General features: G+C 56.7%; 1 long non-coding RNA gene across 1 annotated transcript in view; it reads left to right on the top strand.

Annotated features, from left to right (window-relative positions):
* The window catches only part of LOC128779684 (uncharacterized), a 38,049-nt gene extending 25,647 nt beyond the window's left edge, over positions 1-12,402 (top strand). Inside the window, exons 2-3 of the long non-coding RNA XR_008425763.1 lie at positions 10,123-10,170; positions 12,212-12,402. This is a non-coding gene — a long non-coding RNA (uncharacterized lncRNA). The remainder of the gene's footprint in view (positions 1-10,122; positions 10,171-12,211) is intronic.
* Positions 12,403-16,368: the final 3,966 nt, after the last annotated feature.

Genomic DNA, 16,368 nt, shown 5'->3' with positions numbered 1-16,368 from the left:
GTAAAAACTCAAGGTGTGTGCACCCACGGGGAGGGGCAGGGAAGGGCCTTGCTCCTCAGAGGTCTCTTCCGCAGCGGGATTCGCAGGCTTCTGAGAATGGAATGGTCGCCACCTGAATCCTTGCCCCTCTGGTGGGATTTCTGGGCCGATACTGTGGAAACCAAATGATTTCCCCCCAGTGCCCGCTGGTCTGGCTGTATGGGAATCTCCCCGGAGGCTGGTTAAATGTGAACACTCGGCCCCCCCGCCCCGAGATCGTGATGCCCAGGGCCTGAGGGACAGGGATTTCTAGGCAGCCCCCGCAGCGGTGCTGTGGGGCATCCAAAGGCGGGACCACCGCCCTTGTGCGAAAGGGGGCAGTCAAGTGTGGAGGACACAGCTCAGGCTCACCCAGAGCCGGGTGCCCGGCCAGCTCAGCTCTTACTGTGGGACACTGGGCCAGTGACATCTCTCCGCCTGTCCCCAGGTCCTTGTCTGTGGAGTGGCCATAATGGCAGCGGCCTGCCAGGGCTGCACAGGGTGTGCAGAATGTCCAGTACCGGCCGTTGGTGGTGGTGGTGGTGGTGTCGCTGTTATCGGGAGGTGGCTGTTGGTGAACCCCCACCTAAATGGCCCCAGGCTCCTCAAGTGCTCATGACGGGGTGTGCGGTGCCCTCCCCTCCTGCATGGGGGGAACCACCCTCCAGAATCAGGGCCAGAGATGGAGGGTCCAGGCCTCCTCAGCCGGTGTCTGGGGTGTGGCTGGGCACGTCTGCCCTGTGGGGGTAGGTGGGAGAGGGTGCGCCCTAGTGGCCCTCCACACCCTGTCGGCCCCTCCTCCTTGGGACAGTCCTGCTCGCCCACCCCCCAGGCGGAGGGCCGGCTTCCAATACAGACACCTTCTGGGGGCCATCTGGCCACACACACTGCGCACTCAGCTTCTGGCGATGTGTTTACTCCTCAGTTTCCTCTCTGGGGCCGAGGTCTCCTAGCAGGGCTGCCAGTCTGTGCTTCCCTCTCCAGCCACAGCCTGCTGGTCTGCCCCTGGGGGTGAGCCTGGGAACCTGGGGTGTGCCTGTTGTTCCTATCCCCAACCTTCACCGTCAGTTTCTTGATTCGAATGGTTCCCTGTTCTCCACTGGGGTGGAGTTTGTGGTCCTGGCCTTGCCTGGCTTTCTGGGTGCCATTGTGGGACCCACGGCAGGCCAATGAGAGGCAGTTCTGGGACTCGGGCTCAGGGAAGGGGGAAATGAAGCTCTTTTGGGGCCGTAGCCTCGGCTGGTAGGATGTCAGGCCAGAGCTGCCTGGGTCAAGCACGTGGACAGCCTGGGCAAGGAAGACCCCAGCCCAGGGGAGAGAGAGGCGGAGAGGGACAGAACGCCGGGCTCTAGCCACGCCTGAGCCGGTCCTCCCGCTTGGCTTACAGCAGTTTGAATCAGGGTCTGTATTTGCCGCTAGTTCTGACTAACGTGAAAAGCTCATTTCACCCATTTGTCTGTCCCCCTGTCCACCCATTCGTCCCTCATTTGCTGAACCCCTGCTCCATAGCAGTTCCTCTCCTGGGACCTCAGCCCTCACAGTCCGAAGGGGGAGGTGACAAGGTGACGCAGCTTTTTAGGGCATGGGAAACTAGGAGCTGCCACAGAGGTGAGCCCTGGGGGCTGTGGGTAGGGGAGTCTGTGTTGTGGGGAGGGGGAATCCAGGCAGGCTTTGTGGAGGAGGTGTTATCTGGGCTGGGCTTTGAGGCACAGGCAGCATTTCACTGGTTTGAGAATCAGGAAGGGGACCTTTCAGGGCAGAAGGAGTAATGAGAAGGCAGGTGGAAAAGACCAGGCACCCCTGAACCCTGCTGCCTGGGGTGGAGGGCTTGGGATTTTGTGGGCGGTGAGGACAAATGCAGGAGTAATAAGTACTCAGCCCCACGACTGCTACTTTGTGCTTATTTTCTCATGATGTTCCCCACCTCCCTGTGAGGGAAGCTTGTGCATCCACTCCAGTTTACAAGGAGGAAACTGAGGCCCCGAGAGGCTTCACAAACACCAGGTGGCCAGCCCGGCTCTCTCACTTCCATCCAAGTTCTTAACTGCTTCGGCCTCTGTGGGCTCGGCAGCAGCTCTGTCATTTTAGCTCCGTCTTCCTGAACCTCTTGGCAGGAGGTTGGGGTGGAGGCCAAAGAAGAAGCCCTAGAGATTTCTTAGTTACCAGTGCTGCGGGCCGGGTCCAAGATGGGGATGGAGACGCTCCCTGTGATTGCCTCGGGACCCTCCGACCCCTGTGCTCTCCTTCAGTCTGTCCCCCTCCCTCTTTCTAGGGCATATCTGCTCAGGTCTCTCTGTTGCTGAACAGTCTTCAAGGGCTCCCTAGTGCCTCCAGGCAAGATCCAGACCCCTCCCCTTTTAGGACAGGGTGTCCATTCTCTGGTCCTGCCCACCTCTCAGCTGTATTTGGAGTGCAGCCTCACCCTGATCTATGGCCACCCCCACCCGCCCTGAGTCCCTGGAGGCCCACCACCCCTCAGCCTTCCGCAGCAGGTCAGCCCCGGTCTCCCTTTGCAGTGTGTTTGGGGCCCTTTCCGGGCCGGTAATCCCTGCGCCGCAAGGCGTTCCTGCCATCCAGCGTGTGTCTGGTTTCCAATTAGATTGTGATTTTTTTAAAAAAGATTTTATTTATTTATTTTTAGAGAGAGGGAAAAAGAGAGAGAAAGAGAGGGAGAGAAACATGATGTGTGAGAGAAACAGTGATTGGTTATCTCTGACACGTCCCCCACTGGAGATCTGGACTGCAACCCAGGCATGTGCCTTGATGGGGAATCGAACAGGTGACCTTTCTGCCCACAGGTCAGCACTTAATCCACTGAGCCACACCAGCCAGGGCAGACTGTGAACTTTCTGAGAACGGAAATCAGGACGTGGCCAGCTTGGGCCTTGGCTCATGGGCCTCACAGAGAGTGGGTGGGACGCACTGTCCCAGCCGCTGTGGGTTCTGAAGAGGAGCTGCCTCACTCCCTGGGCACTGATTAGATGAATGAAGCGGGAGGGGCACCCCAGGCTGCCCCCCACATTCGCCTACAGGTTATTCTCCAGTTAAGGCAGAGGTGACCCCTGAGTCTTGCCGGGCTGGTGGGGCTGTCTGCTGAGGCCGCCTGATTCTAGTGCGGAAAGGAGGGCCACAGGGGGGTAAGAGGGTCACTTCTCGGATGGGTGCAAGACGGTGACATTGATGGGGAGGCATGGAATGGCTCTGCTGTTGTCCTTTGCTGGGCTGGCGAACTCGTTACACCCGCCACCCTGCCAGAGCTCCTGAAAGCACAGGCCGGACCCCAGTGCCCTGTCCTCTCCTCCGAGGCCCTCTAGCTGGCCGGGCTCCCTGGGACGGGCAGCCTGCTAGGCCAAGGGCATGTCTGTTGTGCTCACCGAGGCATCCAAAGTGTTTAGCGTGATGCCTGGCGTTTAGCAGGTGCTCAATATACTTCCCTTTGAATGTTGCTGCAATGTGGGGCTACCAATTCCCACTTGTGATTTGGGAAGGAAGGCCGCCATAATTATCTCAGAGAAATTTTAAGAATACCCACATGTGTGTACACCCTTGGTGAGGGCAGCATTATCACAATCGTCAAAACGTGGAAGTGACCCAGGCGTCCATCGAAGGGTGAGCGCAGTGTGGATGAAGGGTGAGCGCAGTGTGGTCCAGCCACACAATGGAACATTATTCATCGTTAAAGAGGAAGGGGATTCTGACACATGTGACAACATGGGTAGACTTTGAGAATGTCACACTCAATAAAATAAGCCAGACACAGGATACGTACTGGGTGAGCCACCATGGAATGTTCCTAAAGCGGTCAGATCCGTAGAGACAGACAGAAGAAGGGTGCGTGCCTGGGGCTGGCGGGGAGAAAGAGGAGTCATGTCTAGTGGGGACAGAGTCTCAGTCCTGCAAGAGGCCTGCAAGAGGACGAGAGCTCACACAGCCACATGAAGGCACTTGACGCCACCGAGCGGTGCGCTCAGGAATGGCTAAGATGGTAGATTTCCGGTTATGTGTATTTTACCAAATTAAAAAACAGGGAAAATACTTTTAAGTTTTTTATTATTATGGGAGTTACTGAGTTTTAACTTCTCATGAGGGAAATGTTCAGATATTTACCAAACACGGAGAGAACAGGGTGACCAGTCCCATGTGCCCGTCACCCTGCTGTACCCAGGACCACTCACGATCGGCCTCACTGTACCTCTGTCCCCACCCCCTCCCGACTGGCTTTGAAGCAAACCCCAGACATAGTGTTTCATCTGGAAGTACTTCAGTCTGCAGCTCTGAAAAATATGGGCCTTTCCATATGTAACGCAAAGCTATGATGCCTCCGAAAACCGAATCGATACCGTCACATTCCTCATGAGTATAAATATATACATACGTGTATTCATATATAGCTCTACATGTAAAACACATATTTGGTGCAATCAAATTTCCAATGGCTTCAATGTATGTTTATATATTTATGTTTGTAAGTATACTATAAATATCTAATGTATATATATAGCTTTATTAACATAATGTATGGATCCAGTAATATAAATATAATATATAGCTCTATTATAGTTTTATGTAATATACTTAGTGTATTCATATGCTAGGTATTTAATCTGTGATTACATTTGTGTATTTGATGTGATTCCTATCATGTAAAATATACCCGACTCACACCCATACGTGATTATTTCCACTTGAACCGGGATCGAAAGAAGGGCCGCAGGCACGTGGAGACTGACACGTGTTTACAATCTCTTCCCCAGTGGGTTCCCTGAGCCCCGTGTCCTTTCCCTGCCCTGTGGCCTGCGCTGGTCCCGGAGACTCCCCCTCAGTCTGGGTTTTGCCCACCGCGCCCCGGCGGGTTTCTAGCCCGTTTCTCCGCTCCCTGGATTTCCTGGAAGCCGGCATCGGGTCTGAGGCCTGCCCAGGGTCGGCCTCGCTGTTTTGGGGAGGACTTCGCTGCTGTGGTGTGTTTCCCTCTGGTGTTCTCCTGTTTGGGGGTGTGCGGCTGATTGCCCCAGATTTCTGGATGTGTTCATTCACAAGGGCGGTCAGGTGCAGACAGCCCGGCCTGTCCCTCCTTCCTCATCTGTCAGCTGGGACAGCCCTCCTGTGGGCTTGGGCGCCAGGTGACACAGTGTCCAGGGCAGGCAGGACAATGCTCCATCTTGTCCCTTTACTCGCCACCTGCCCATTCACCTCCTTGACTGGGGAGGAAGCTGAGCTTCTGAGGCAATGTGCCACCCGCCTTCTGGGTCACAAAGCAGAGAGTCAGTAGGGCTAGAAGCTCACTATTTTCCACTGGTCACTTCTGCCACCCAAGAGACGAAAGGACAATCGTCATAGTGGAACTGACCTTGGAGCGCAGCCTGATCCTGAAGCCCACAGCCCGCCTGACATCACTACGGCACATGTCACTCCTAGCCATACTGGCTGGCTCTTGGCCTTTGGTTCTTGAGAAGAACCGGGCTTCCGGTCGGCTGCTCTGCAGTCTTGCCCTGTGAGCCTGACCTCCCGGACCAGGACCGGGGCCTGTGGGGGTCCCTGGGACCTTCCTGGTTCTCCCCGGGAATGCCGGGCTCCAACCCATTGCTGGTGTTCTTCAGGGTCAAGTCTTGCCCAGGCGCTAACACTTCATTCATCGACTGATCACTTTCTTCTTTTCTTTAAAGTTTCTTTTAAAAATAATGTAATCGTTTCATTGACATAATTGACCTGCAACAAGCTGTACCTATTTGAAGTGTACACTTTAACCATGAACTGATAGTTTTTAAAGCTTTTAATTTATTTATTAGAGAGAGGGGAAGGGAGGGAGAAAGGGAGAGAAAGATCGTTGTGTGAGAGAGAATTGATCCACTGCCTTTCACTCGCCCCCCGTGCGCCCCACCTGGTGACCGGCCACAACCCAGGCACGTGCCCTGACCGGGAACAGAACCAGCGACCTTTCAGTTTGCGGCACAATGCCCCATCCACTGAGCCACAACAGTAGGGCTGAACTGATAATTAATTGAGCACATATTATATAAATCAGGTGCTTACCCGACAACCTGTGGGGGCAGAGCAGTTCCGACGTCAGACCGGCTGGGTTAGAATCCCAGCTGGAATCACATTAACCAGCAGGTGACCTGGGCCACTCGTGTCCCTGTGTGAGGCTCTGATTCTCATCTGTGCAACCTCTAGGGGGTAGATTGGATATTGTTCTCAAGTTTTCATTCCCTCCTGTGGGGAATTATATATGCATCCCTGCTCCTCGCCACGTGACTTGGCACTGCCTCCCCTTGCAGTGGGGAGAGTGCATTTCCCAGCCCGTGGAAGTGACCTGCTTCGGCCAGTGGACGTTAGTGGATTTGGTAAAAAGCATCGGCCTGAAACTGGGTTGGGTTTTCGACTTGGCTGCTTGAGCTCCTACCACGTGCTACAGAGCAAACACGCCCCAGGTAGCTGACGGCTCTCAGAGACACTTGGGGAGCTAATCTGCATCTTCGCTGTGGCTTGAAGCTAAATCGAGGTGACCCACAGAATGGAGTCACTCCAGTTGACCTGCAGACCTACGAGAGAGGAAGAGGAAAGATGTGGCAAGTCACGGGACTGGGGGGGGTTCCTTGTTATAAGCAGGATTGTACACCAACACACTAATCTGTATCTATATGTATCCACATATCTGTATCTATCTATCTATCTATCTATCTATCTATCTATCTATCTATCTATCTAATACTATTACATACACACACACACATAATAGTGCCCACTACACAGGACTGTTGTGCAATTAAACGAGATATTTCAAAATATAATTTTTTTTAAATTTCAAAGATTCTCTTATTTTTAAAAGATTTTATTTATTTATTTTTAGAGAGAGGGGAAGGGAAGGAGAAAGAGAGGGAGAGAAATATCAAAGTGTGGTTGCCTCTGGCATGCCCCCCACGAGAGACCTGGCCAGCAACCCAGGCATGTGCCCTCACTGGGAATCGAACCAGCGACTCTTTGGCTCACAGCCCATGCTCAATCCACTGAGCTACACCAGTCGGGGCCGAAAATATATTTCATATACTAAAATATTTATGTGAGAGTCTGGCGTGTAATAACTCCATGAAATAGTTGATATTATTAACCTAAGCTTTTCTCACGTGAAATTAAGAGTGTTTCTCAGTGTGTCACATGATATACTGATACAGTTATTTAACTCATCAGGGTTTTTTTCCCCCCTAAGCATCGAAACACTGAGCAATAATGTTGCTTTCAGAAAACTTGACTCACAGCTCACAGCCTGGGGTGTGGAACACAGAAATGAAATGTCTTGGTATTGAGACCCTAAAGGCCCCCCCTACTGGGTGCAGGAACCCTATTCTGTCCCTCTCTGGGGTGTGCGTCCTCTGCCTGAATGCTTCTGGCGGCGATGGGGAGCTCTCGGCTTCGAACAGCAGCCTGTTTAATTCCGGAGTCTTCTTCGTGGTGATGAAGATTCTCTCTCTTTGCCCCAGTGCAGGACTAGTCTCCCGGACAGGGCTGGGGATTATCGACTGATTATTAATAGTGAGAGTCAGGCTCCGGGGTCAGACCTGGATTGGAATTCTGGGCCCCACACTGAGCGCTGTGTGCCCTTGGGCAGGCGAACTCCCCTCTCTGAGCCTCAGTGCCCTCTGTGAAGTGAGGCAGGGGGGATGGTCAAAGATCTGCCCTCCCAGGACGTTGTGAGCCTCCAAGGAGATGCCCAGGAGGCTCCCAGCAGAGGAGGGAGGGCGGAGGTCCGTGTTTAAAGTGCCTCTCATCTTGCTCTTCCGCCTCATGTTTCCCTTCTTGGCCTTTTCACGCCTCCCGCGGTTTCCAGGTTGCTTTGCCCGGTGTGCAGGAGACGTTGCTCACGCCTCTGTGGCTGCTCCTCAAGCGCTCAGGATGGGACAGGAGCGGGTCTCCACTCACTGTCGCAGTCAGCTCTGTCCTCGTGGAGGCCACACGCCGGGGTCGGGGCGAGACGGGCATTAAACCCACCACCGTGGCACTGAAGGTAGTGTCACGGAGAAGAGAAAGCGTGAAGGGGCATCACAGGAATGGGTGGCCGGGAGCTCGGGGAGTCACTCTTGGGTTACACTCAGAGAAATGCAGTGCTGGAATGAGGAGGGGACTGTCCTCGCCCCATCCCTGCTCGGGGGTACGGGGCTCTGTGCTGGGCATCGGCCGCCCCATAGGGATGACGGAAGCGAAGGGACACAGGCCCAGGTAGGGAGACCTGGGGCAACAACAGTGTGTACTTCCACGATGGTAAGTTTCAAACTGCCAAAGGAAATGTCGTGGGGGCAAAAGCGACAGGCCCTGGCGTTGCTCGGGACCAAAGGGAGTTGAACAGGCTCAGATCTGAGGGTCTCAGGGACACGGGAGGACCCCTGAGAGCCCTACCCTCTCATTCCTTTGCAAATAGTCACTGAGTTCCTGCAAAGACAGGGCGGCTCGTTCCAGGCCCTGGGGACGCTGGTCTCAGAAGCAGTCCTCAGTCACGGCTCCCCGCAGCGGGCTCTCTCCAAGGTCAGGAAAGGGCAGGTGGCATGGGGACGCAGGGCCTTGTCGCCGTGAAGAGCCCGGTGCCCACCCGCACACACCTGGCCTGGAGTCCCAGCCCTGCCACTCACAACCATGTGATCTTGGGCGTGACATCTGTTCTCTCAGGACCTCAGTTTCGCCCTCGGTCAGAGATAGGGCTGGGGTCAGAGGCAGGGCTGGGACCGAGGAGCTCGGAGGTCACCCCGCTTGGCTGGGACCTTCCTGCGTCGGGCGGAGCGTGGAAACCCAGCCCCACGCGCTCCGTCTGCACTGCTCTGCTGCCTCCCCTCACGCTGCATTGCTATTTAAAGTGGCTCTGGTTCGGCTCACTCTTTTTTTAAAAACCATTCCCGTACTCGAGCGAGTTCCACAAGGCCAGCTGTCACCACTAAAAATGTCTGTCGTGTGACAGCCACCAGTGAGGAGGTGGGAGGAGGCAGGAGGCCCCGGGTGGGACCACAGAGTGGCTGGATTAAAAAAAAAAAAACCAAAACAAAACCCCAAAACCAACACCGCAAGAAAGAAACAAAAGAGGGGCGGGGGCTGCTTTCCCCTCCCACCCTTGCTTGGCACGCTCCCCCGCCCCGGGGGGGGGGGGGTGGGCGGGGGAGGCAGCAGGCGCTGGGTCGCTGTGGCGACAGGGGCGGGGCTGCGTGCGGGAAGGGGGCGGTCTCTGCTGCTGTCCCGCCCCCAGCTCCGCCTTGTGCCCGGCTTGGTGAGCTCTGTGACCTCTCTGTGCCACCCCCCAAACTCAAACTCATCCCATTCACCGGGACGTGGAGGGAGGACCTGTCCAAGGCTGTCACCCCAGGGAGGGGCTGACACCTGGCTTCCCGAGGAGGGATGGGGAACGTTTGATGAGCCCTTGTAGGGTCGAACCAGTGAGAGACTTTGTTTTCCTTGTGAGACACTTTTTAGGGATTAAATGTTCCCAATAAACTTGAATAGGAGCCTCTGCTGTCCGCACTTTACAGATCGGGAAACCGAGGCGCACAGGCAGGCTGGGCGTGACTGATGGCTGGGGACACTCTTGCAGGGTTATCCTGAGCAAGTGACTCTCCCACCTTAACCTCCCCGGCTGTGCAATGGGGCAACGACCCAACTGCTTCCCAAAGACGTGAGGGTGAAATAAGACCGGGCAGGCCAAGGTGACTGGGGCAGAGGACGGCGGAAGGGTGGGATCCAGGGCTGTCAGGTTCCAGAGGCTGAGTGCTTTCCGCTGCGTGTTTATGGCCTCTAAGGGCTGCTGGGCGCGGGCCTAGAGGTGCCCTGGGGTGGGTGGGGGGTGAGAGGTTGTTACTCCCTGCTCTCCCCGCACCCCGGTACCTAGATGTGGCTGGGTTGTACCCTGGGGGGCTGTGGGCTTTCTGACCACTAGTCTGACAGGGGGTCCTGGCCCGCACACTGTCTGGGGTAACTTATAGCAGGGAGTGCAGACAAGCAGAGACCCCCGACAAGCAGAGACCCCCGTGGACAGAGATTTTCTGAAAAGAAAAAGGAAATTATACAATTATTGGAGAAACACTCCAAAGAAGACTTTTGTGTTTCTGAAATTGTTTTCCCTTCTCTTCTCAGGGCTCTCCTGGCCTCACTTCTTCCTCCTGCTCACAGAAAGAGGTCCGGGTAAGTCATTTACACTTTAGTAATAATTAGAGTAGCTACTATGTATTTGGACAGTTACTCTATACCAGCAGATCATCTGGCTGTTTTCATCTTGAAAAGCTTTGCCTGTCCTTCTGGAGGGTATAATAAGTTCATCTATCGAAAGGTTTTTTTAGACCTTTTTAGACCACTGCTTTATTCATTTAAACATTTATTGAGCACCCATGGTATGCCAGGTTTAATCCTGGCTGCAGCCTCTGTAAGCCCTGGGCAGTATGGTGCTCACGGATGGACAGGTGGGAGTAGTTGTGACTATTTTCACTCTTCCTGGGGGATCTCTGACACGGCGCTGGGGATTAAGCACCTCTGACACGGTGCTGGGACAGGACAGGGCCCTGTGCTCACAAGGTGACATCCCAACGGGAGGAACGCACAATAATCTGTCAAACGTGCGCTGAAAGGGATGGCAGTTAGTGGTAGTGTTGCTGGTGGAAGTAAAGCAGGCGAGGGGTGAAGAGTGATGGTCAGGGGCCGTTCAGTGCGCATGCCCAGGCAGGGCCTCTCCCGGAAGGCGGAGATTTAGAAAAATGCATCCGCTCATTTCTTTATACAGTTTTTGGTGAAAAGAGAGCATCCACGTGGTTCAAAACTCAGACTGGAGGACAAGCCATGAAGGGAAGGGAGCTCCTGCCTCACCTCTGTTCCTACGCACCTGCCTCCCCGTCGCCACACTGTCTGTTGGGAGTTTTTGAAGGGTCTCTCAGAGTTTCGTTAGGCAGATATAAGCAAATACAAATATTCTATTCAAATGAGGAGTCAGCACACAGCGGGTCCCAGCATTTGGAGTGAGGAGCCACACCGGGGCAGTGAGCCAGGGCCCAAGAGGGGTGGGCAGAGCTGAGGGCACGGACAGGGGCCAGGGAGCCATGGTGAGAGGGGACTGACTGGCCAGGAGGCCACTTCTGGTCGTCAGTCGGTGTGTGACCGGAGGAGACATAGGGTTTAAGAGAGTCCCCGGTGTTGTGGGGGCGAGGGCAGGGGCAGGGAGCCCGCTGGGAAGCCGAGAGTGCACACCCAGAGCTCCCGTGCACTAGCATGTGGGCGGCGCCAGCTCAGGAGTGTGTCCCGTGAACACCGCTGGGAGGCAGGTGCTGTCACTGCCTGTGCAGACGAAGGACCTTGGGTACAGAGAGGTTCGCTAGCCTGCGGCAGGTCACACAGCAGCGAGCAGCCACGGAGGGACGGAAGTTCAGGAAGTCTGACCGGGGCACCCAGTGGCCGCTCGTGATGGCTGCACCGGGCACCAGCAGAAAGAGGGTGGAAGTCCTGATAGCATGGGAGCAGTAGGGCTGGGACCACCCTCGCCCTCGTGCCTGCCAGGCTGCAGAGCTGGAGCTGTCCCCTCTAGGATTGGGTGCTGACCCCCTGCCCGACCTGCTGTGCCAGAGTCACCTGGGCCACAGGTCAAATGCAGATTCCTGGGCCTGGGCCCGGACGGATAGAATCAGAGCTTCTGGGGTGGGGCCTGGGAACTGGCATTTTACGCCAGGATTTACCCATCACCCCACCCTATGCCCTGTATGCATCCTGGAACCCACCCGCTGACCCAGCTCCACCCTTCCCCTTCTGGGGTCTGGCTCAGCCCAGACCTCGTTGGGAGGGTGGGCAGCAGGCGCAGGCTGGTCTCTGCATGCCAGGGCGCAGTTCTGGGCCTGGCACTGCCCCTCGAGAGGGGAGCTGCCCCTCCTCCCCTTGTGGGTGCCCTCCTCCCTGAGCCACCAGCCCCACCCGCCCGGAGCACAGCCCTTGCTGCGCCCACCTGGAAGGAGGCCCCCTTTATGCTCACCTCTCCCACCTCAAACTTTCAGGGGCAGAGACCCCGGCCTTACTGGACTCTGAGCCCCTTCCCCGCCTAGGGCCACCTGAAATGAACCTAAGTCAAAGTGGCCTTAACAGAAGCACGTTTAGGGTCTTGGGCACGTGTGTAAAGCCTGTCACCAACTGCCCTGGTGACTTTGACGTGCCCTCTACCGCCCACCCACACACTGCTTTTCCTTGATAGGAAGAAATGCAAGTGCGAGCGCCTAGCCCGGGGCTCCACCCGTGTCCCCGCGTCTGAGCTTCTGGTGCCGCTGCCCTCTGACACTCGACACTTGCTGAGCTCGCCTCCCTCGGCACCCAGCGCACACCTTCGCCTCTGTCTCTCTCCTCCTGTTGCCAGGGCTGAGCCTGCTCCGTCCAACCCTGCTCCCTTCCCCAGCCTCTGTTGGGGGTGGGGGGTGGGACAGCGGACTCACGGATGGGGACAGGAGCCAGGTGCGTCAGAGGCTGTGGGTGCCCTCGGACTTGGGCTCCGGTGCTCCTCCCACGCCTGCCTGAGCTCTGGTTTGGGGTGTGTTTCCCTCTCGAAACTGGGACCTGTCACTGGACCTCTTTGCACCTCGGTTTTGTCATCTGTGAAACAGGGTCACAAGCGTGGCGTTGCTTACAGGTCCCATGGGGTGGAAAAAGCCTTGGCATAGAGCAGGCACCAGGTGAGTGCAGAACAAACGGTGAGCGAGTTGTTCTGGTTGCCAGGGCCCTGGGCTCCCCCCTCCCCACCCCCCAGAGAGAGAAGACACCTCAGACACCCTGGAAGCCCCGCGCCCCGCTGGGCGGCCTGGCAGGGACTCGAGGTCAGGTCTGCTTCCCCAGACCCCGCGTTTCTTCCTGCAGCGCTAGACTCAGGAGCTTCCTCATTCCTCCATTCGTACATTCAACAGGTGTTTACTGAGTGCCCGCCTTGTGCCACTGCAGTGGCCTGTGCCCAGACAGATGGCCCTGCGCCACTCACACCCTCCCACCATGTCTTCTGTGTCCCAGAGCCAAGGGCAAGCCATTCGCTCCACAGTGAGGAGGTGGACTCCCAGGCAGTGCCCAGGACTGACCTCTTCCCCGGCCCCCATGGCTGCGCCTGGGGCTAGCACAGGGCGCTGGAGCCTCTCTTTGTTCAGGGTGCGCCCTGTGCCACCCACTGGTCCCTTCGCGTATGTATCTGAACACGCTTCATGTCTTCACTCGTGCATTTATGGCGACTTCTTGCCCCAGCTGTTTCTCCAGCATGCTGCATGTGCCAGGCTCAGCACGCCCGGGCTCCAGAGCTCGCCCGGGGCCTCGCTCTGGCTTGGGAAGCAGGGCCGCCTCAGACAGTGGCTGCACAGGGAACGGGGCTCTGGAAGGGGAGTTGGGGGAGCCCCAGATGCCTCCCATTTCTCTTTGGGACAGGGAAGACTTCATAGAGGAGGTGACATCGGGCTCAAGCCTTATAGGAGAAACGGGAAACTACCAAGTGCCTCCGCCCGACTGAGTGATAAGAAGGTGCCAGGACCTGGGGACACTTTGGCCATGGTGCATAGGGGAGGACAGGGGAGGCCCTGGAGGAGGCCGGGCTGGGAGGCAAACCAGCAGCTGGCAAGGGAGACAGAGCAGAGCAGAGACGTGGAGGCCTGGGGGAGGCTGCAGGCCCAGGAGCTAGTACAGGCTTGGTGCCCCCAGGCTCTGATTCTGTACCCTGATGCGGGCCCCTCTGCTGTCTGGGCCCAGGGGCTCCTGGGTGGTCCAGGCCTGTCCCCTGGTCCAGGGACACCTGCCCATCCTCCTGTCCCCAGAATCACAACTTTGGAGCAGGGTGGGGCAGGACCAGGAGGCAGCTTGGGAGTGAGGGAGGCCGGGAGCTGCTTGACGGAAGACTCAGCCCCTCTCCTCCGGGCGCTCCCGTAAATCTCGACATAAATTAGGCAGAGTCAAAATCAGACCTTCTTCATCGGGAAAAATTACTCATTTCAAATATTTGCAGCCGCTCGAACTGAAACTTAACAAGAAGAGGACTTAGATGAATAATCTGGGGCCTTTCACAGACAGTTTTTACTCAGCAGTTTTCCTGATTTCAGAGCCGTCTCCTGCCACCCAAGCCCCCTCCCTGCAGGAGCCCCCTCCCATCCTCTCTCAGGCTCCCTCCTTTCAGCTCCTCTTTTTGATTCCTTTTGCTAGATCCGCAGATATTTGCTGAGCGCCTCCTCCTGCCTGCCTCCGAGCTTAACTGGGCACCCGGCAGTGAGGAAATGGTCCATCCCCTCCCACGTGGGGGGCCGGGGTTCTTTGGCTCAGGACCTGTCCTGTCCATGGGCAGGGAGTGCACCCCGTTATTTGCCCCTGTGACACGTCTTAATATTTGCAAAAATTTCCTTTCCACACTTTAAAAAAAGAAACCTTATATAACTACCTCTCTGGAGGCCCTTTGGAGGCTAGGAGGAAATCTGGAAAACTCTGCCTCCTCCCTTGACCCCCTTCGTCCTCTGCCGCGGCTGGTGGCTTTTGGGGTGGGCGGCATTTGACGGAAGCCAGGACTGAGCTGGACCATCGTCCGGAGCCCTGCCAGAGGCGGACGGGCGTGCTGGGGCGCCCCGAGGAGGTGTGTGAGGAGGGTTGTGATGAGAAAGCAGGAGCCAGGAGAGGCCGTGTGCCCCTCCCCCAGCGGTGGGGGTGACAGACCTCGAAGCCTTGTTCCTCATATAACTAAGTGAGTGTCCTGACCCATGGGAGGGAAGCACAGGGGACTCAGAGTCACTTGGGGACCTGGCTTGTCTGAGTTGGTGGTGAGGGGCGGTCTACTTGGCACTGAGCACATAGCACCCTATAAGTGCTCATTGTTGCTGCCCTAGCCCCTTCTTTTGGGGCCTCATCCCTGCAGTGCCCCCAGTCACCCCCAAGCCGGTCTGTGGTCCACCAGAAGGCGGAGAGGCCCGTGGCGGTCCCAGTTCTGGACATCGAGTGTCTCTTGTGCTCCTTCCGTCCCTCCCAGGGGTGAAAGCGGGGCAGCCCTGCCCGGTGACGTTCTTGGGAACTCTTTGCAGTCAATGGTTCAGCTGCTGGTTCATCTTGAAATGCCATGTGAAATTTCGGGTCCTTTTGATCTGAAACCAGGGGTTTCCCACCCACCAAGAGAAGGAAGTGGGGAGGAGGCAGGGGCTTAAAACAAACAGAAATGTGGCTGGAGGCCTGTGACGGCGACGAGGTCCATGGGGGAGCCCTTGGGTGGCCACAGTGAGCCGGGTCCCAGCCCGGGGGCCTGATGAAGAGCTGGGCTGGGTCACGAGAAGTGCACGGGGGAAGCGTCTGTAGTCCTTCACACCAGCTGGGCGCCATGGCTCTCTCCCGCTGAGACGGGCTCAGAGGTGGGAGCCTCGCCATCAAGGCTCCGCGTGCCCTGTTCCGCAGGCTGGACGTCGGCCGAAGGCACAGGGGAGCCATGGATAGATCTAAAGGGAGGACATGACGTAAGGACATCATGGGATTAGGGTTGCCCCATAAAATACAATCCACCCAGTTAAGTTTGAGTTTCAAATAAACAACGAACAATTTTTTTGGCATAAATATGTCCCAAATATTGTATGGGACCTGCTTGCACTAACATTTTATTTGTTGTTTATCAGAAATTCCAATGTCACTGGGCATCCTATATTCTTATCCGCTAAACCTAGCCATGGCCAGTGGGCTGGGAAATGGTGTCACATGTACCCCTTGGGCTGAAGTGCTGACTTCCCTGTTGTCCACTCCCCTATTTTCTGGTGCCTCAGAAGGCCACCTGTTCCAGATGGGGGGCTCTAACATGGGGGAGCCCCTCCTGGCCTGGGTCCCTGAGAGACTGCGTGGAGCAGAGCGGTGGCCCACCCAACTAACACACACACTCCCACCTCCCAGGCCCCCACCTGCTGTGTGTGAGAGGATGGGTGAACACCGCTCCGCCTCCCTGCCCGAGGGGAGGCTGGGGAAGGGTCCGCCATTGCTTCCTAGAACTACTGGTGCGAGGCTGAGCTGCCAGCTGTACAGGGTGCCCTGGCCTTGGCAGATGTGGCCTCTTGTCCCCTGCCAGGGGACATTGGCAGAGCCTTCATCTCGAGGCTGGCATGGGGCAGCATCCCTGCTCCATCAGGCCTTTCTGGACTTGGCAGAGCCACTTGGAACCTGGGCGCAGCTGGGGTCCCTCCTGTGAGCACCCCTCTGGAGCCAGGCACTTCTACAAAAGCCCAGCTGCTGCTGGCAGGGCAGAGGGACACCTGGTGTCCCTGAAGCACTAGTCCAGGTGCTTCTGTCAGTCCCAGGCGTCACCCCTGGCCAGTGAGGGCCGGGCTGACAGGGACTTGGTCTGCCAGGAGCTCAGGGGTCTGGGCCTCTGCAGCC

Source organism: Desmodus rotundus, chromosome 1 (genome assembly GCF_022682495.2).
Source record: "Desmodus rotundus isolate HL8 chromosome 1, HLdesRot8A.1, whole genome shotgun sequence".
Lineage (NCBI taxonomy): Eukaryota > Metazoa > Chordata > Mammalia > Chiroptera > Phyllostomidae > Desmodus > Desmodus rotundus.
Note: the sequence above shows the minus strand (reverse complement) of the source record. Positions and strands in the feature narration are given on the sequence as shown.